At 56.9% G+C, this 4419-nt stretch overlaps 1 protein-coding gene across 1 annotated transcript in view; it reads right to left on the bottom strand.

Moving 5' to 3' along the window:
* The window catches only part of MAPK8IP3 (mitogen-activated protein kinase 8 interacting protein 3), a 61145-nt gene that overhangs the window by 10155 nt on the left and 46571 nt on the right, over positions 1-4419 (bottom strand). The window lies entirely within an intron of this gene.

Raw genomic sequence — 4419 nt, 5'->3', positions numbered from 1 at the left:
GCCACCTCAGAGCCCTCAGCAGGTCCGTCACCAGGCAGGCCCTCTCAGAGCCACCACCCTCAGGCGAGTGATGTTGGAGCCGCGGTGAGGGGACAGGTGGGCGAGGAGAGGCCTGGCCCTCACGGCAGGGCCAGCAGGGCTAGGATGCAGCGATGGGGCGCGGCTGTGAGGACAGGGCTCCCTGGCTCCCTGGCAGGACTGATGGCTCCTCTACCACCAGGCCCCAAGTGGACCTGGACTGAGCTCCCTGCAAGCATGCCCCAGAAACCCCAAAAGGATGGAAAGAAACTCCAAGGTCCTGCCCTCCCACACACGCCCCCACTGTCTCCGTAGTCAAGAGACAGCATCACACGCCTCTGCACCTGGACTCAGGGGTCCTGCCTGCTGTCTCTCTTATGACCTCCCTTGCCTCAAACATGGGCCTTCCTCCCCATAGGCAGGGTCTGCCCTGCACTTTTGGGGGTTCAGAGAGGCTGGGGCTGCCCTCCTCGGGCCTTCAAGTCTGTCCCTTGGGGGAAGTTGCCACCTCCCACAGCCCAGAGGCAGCCTGGACAGAGCGAGCTTCACCCAGGGCTGCCCCCCGACCCCGGCGGCCCCAACACCGTCCCCATCATGCAGAACAAAGCAAACAGCTCATGAAGCAGGAGACCATGTGGGGGTGGAGGAGCGACGCGCGCTGGAGCGGGGCCTCAGCCTTACCAAAGAAATCATCGCGCACTAGGGAGCCGTCCCCGTCCCACAGGAGATGGGCAACCAGGGCGGGAGGAGAGGGAGAAAGGGAGAGAAGAGAAGCGCGTTAAGCCCGTGTGGACAGCAGGCTGGGAGGAATTCAGAGCTGGGTCTGCTGGGTTAGGGTGGGTGCAGGAGGGAGTTACAGGGCAGGAGATGGGATGGAGCCAGCTACTCCTTCTGGAAAGTTTATCCTTGGGGTTCCATGAAGACTACCAGGCCAACGTCACCTGTGGGCAGGCAGCTAACAGCTCACCCCAAATGCTGGGCTGGGTGGGGCTGAGGACGGAAGGCACCCCGTGGGAACAGGCTGTGCCTGGAGGCTGGGGGGCTGTACCTGGACAGCCTCTGAGTGGTCCACCCCGCTCTGGGTGGGGCCTCGGAGCCTCCTGCTGTGCGGCCAGAGAGCAGGACTCAACCTGTCCACCCAGGTGGGGAGGGGGCCCCGGGCTGGGCTTGGTAGGGGCCTCAAGGACCCCTGACTTCTGGGGTGTGCCTGACAGTAGGGGAGGCCCCAGAGCTGGCGTTGGCCATGTCCCGTCACTGCTGTGCGTGTCTCAGGGCTCTGCAGGGCCTTCAGAAATGGCCCGCGGGGGACTCCTCAGGCGGGGGGGTTGGATATCCAGGTCATTGTCAAGTGGCTGGTGGAGCAAACTGAACAAGCTTCCGAGCGGCGGTGGCTGTGAGCAGAAGCACAGGCGCTGCGGCGACGTGGGGGGCAGTCCACACAGCCACGGTGACGGGATAGCTCGGGGCGCGCCCCGTCCACCCACTCCCACCCCCACACAGAGGGGAGACAGGAGAGAGACACTCACCTGAGAACTCCCCTGGCGTGTCCAGCGAGGCACAAAGAGGCAGGGGGAGGAAGGGACAAAGGTCAATTAGTGACTGGAACACAACAAAATAAAGAAATGCTTATTACAGAAAACCCAGCAACGCTTTGGCCACTCCCATGTTGCAGGGCAGGAGAGAACAGGAGCAGCCTCCAGCAGGTCTGGGTGCCCTGTGCCCCTGGGCAGAAGCCGGCAGGGAACGGGGCCCAGGCGCCGTGGTCCAGTCCAGGGCTGCGTTGCTGACCCCTGACCCTAAAGCCTGCTCCCCTCTGCTCCCATCACCCATCAGGAGGGCAGGCCCCCTGCAGCCCCCAGGATGCAGACCTGTGTAGAGGAGTGTGTGTGTGGCAGGGTGTGGCAGGTGCCCAGCCTCCAAAAGCCCCCCATCGTGGGCGAGGGAGAGAGTGGTGCGGGAGACACTGCAGACGCAGGCCTGGAGCTGGACTCCTGGGCTCCTGGGTCAGCCTGGGTAGGGCAGGACCTCGGCGAAGGACGACTGAAGACAGTGGGAGCAAGGGCCGCACGGTGGAGGGCGGAGAGAACACGCCAGAAAGCAGAGGAGGGGTGGGGAGCATGAGGCGGGCGAGGCATCCTCACTGGGTCCCGGCCTCCGCCCTGCACGGGAGGCTGGCGAGGGAAACGCTCTGCGGGAGACACCAGCAGAGGCGAGGACGCGGTTCCGCTCTACTTGGTGGTTTCACACAGAAAGGAGAACGGCGTGGAAAAGTCACTTGATCTGGATGACAAAAGGGTTGTTTGCTACAGGAATTCCAATAATAAGGCAATTTCCAGTCAAAGAGCAGATGTCCTTCTCTCTCATCTCGGCTTCTCAGGGCAACCGCTGCTAACGGCCAATATTCTCCTCTCAGGTTTCCTTCTAGATAAGCAACAGGTTTCAAAGAACAAAATCGGGACCACATTATCCATCTCTCCGGGAGACTTCCTGCGTTCCACTCAGCAATGTCATGGGACACTCCTGTGCTGAGGTTCCTGGTTGCCTTTATTTTTTGAGACGGGGTCTCACTTTGTTGCTCAGGCTGGAGTGCAGTGGCACTATCATAGCTCACTGCAATGTCGACCTCCCAGGCTCAAGAGATCCTCCCACCTCAGCCTCCTGAGTAGCTGGGTCTACAGGAGCATGCCACCACGCCCGGCTAATCTTTGTGTGTGTGTGTGTGTTTTTTTTGTTGTTGTTGTTGTTTTTTAGTAGAAATGAGATCTCACTATGTTGCCCAGGCTGGTCTTCAAGTCCTGAGCTCAAGAAGTCTGCCCACCTTGGCCTCCCAAAGTGCTGAGATTATGGGTGTGAGCCACCGTGCCTGACCCTGGTTCCTTTTTTTCTTTTTTTTTTCTTTTTTTAGATGGGGTGTTGCTCTGTCACCCACGTTGGAGTGAAGTGGCGCGATCTCGGCTCACTGCAACCTCCACCTCCCAGGCTGAAGCAGTCCTCCCCGTGAGCCTCCCAAGTAGCTGGGGCCACAGGTGCGCACCACCACGCCCAGCTAAGTATTTGGTAGAGATGGGGTTTCACCATGTGGCCCAGGCTGGTCTCGAACTCCTGAGCTCAAATGATCCACCTGCCTCGGCAGGCATGCGCCACCGCCCCTGGCCTGGTTGCTTTTAATGCCCTGTCATGTTTCTCTATGGGAATATCTCATCATCTGTCACTGCACCTGCTCCCCCGAGACTTGGTGTCCCTGTGTGTGGGCTTGAGGTACTTTTCAGCCCTGTGACTGCCCGACTGCTCCCTCGAAGGCTGCACCTCCAGCTGCTGCTGCACCGCCACTGCCACCCGCCAGTGCTCGGTGGGGCTGCACCCATCACCTCTGGCTGGCATGTAGGGCAGCACCTGTTGCACCCTAGACAGCCGCGATTGTCTTATTTTCAATCCTTTAGGGAAAAAGTTTTCTTGATTTTCTCTTTATTTCTTTATTATTTCTGAAATTGAGCATCTTTTAGATGTTTATTGGTATAGCTTGTAAATTTCCTTTTTCTTTTCTTTTTTTTTTTTGAGAAAGAGTCTCACTCTTTCACCAGGCTGGAGTGCAATGGCGTATTCTCGGCTCACTGCAACCTCCACCTCCCGGGTTCAAGCGATTCTCCTGCCTTAGTCTTCTGAGTAGCTGGGACTACAGCATGCACCACCATGCCTGGGGAATTTTTGTATTTTTAGTAGAGACGGGGTTTCACCATGTAGGCCAAGATGGTCTCGATCTCTTGACCTCGTGATCTGCCTGCCTCGGCTTCCCAAAGTGCTGGGATGACAGGCGTGGGCCACCATGCCTGGCCAAATTTCCTGTTTTATCTTCTGACAATTCCTATTGTACTTGGCTTCTTTTCTTTCTTTTTTTAATCGTCAAGGACTTGCTCTGTTGCCCAGGCTGGAGTGCAGTGGTGCGACCACGACTCCCTGCAGCATTGGTCTCCAGGGCTCAAGCGTTCCTCCCGCCTCAGCCTCCTGAGTGGTTGGCATGATTCTCAGGTGATACACTAAACTCAACTTAAGCTAAAATTCACCCCAGCTATGTCTGTGGCTGCTACATGTGTGCACCACAATGCCTGGCTAATTTTTGTATGTTTTTGTAGAGAGGGGGTCTCCCTATGTTGCCCAGGCTGGTCTCGAATTCCTGAGCTCAAGTGATCCTCCTGCCTTAGCTTCCCAAAGTGCTGGGATTACAGGTGTGCGTCACCGTGCAGGCCTTTATTTTAATTTTAATGATGTCTCCATCATTAGCCACAGTTGTCATTATTTTCCTTTATGGCTTTGGTCACATAGAGGGGCTCAGATTATGAAAATATTCTCCAATATCCTTTTCCAGTTATTTTTTCTTTTCTTCTTTTTTTTTTTTTTTTTTTT

Source organism: Mandrillus leucophaeus, unplaced genomic scaffold, assembly GCF_000951045.1.
Source record: "Mandrillus leucophaeus isolate KB7577 unplaced genomic scaffold, Mleu.le_1.0 Scaffold78, whole genome shotgun sequence".
Taxonomy (NCBI): Eukaryota; Metazoa; Chordata; class Mammalia; order Primates; family Cercopithecidae; genus Mandrillus; species Mandrillus leucophaeus.
The sequence above is the reverse complement of the archived record's forward strand: the minus strand, read 5'-3'. Positions and strand labels throughout refer to the sequence as shown.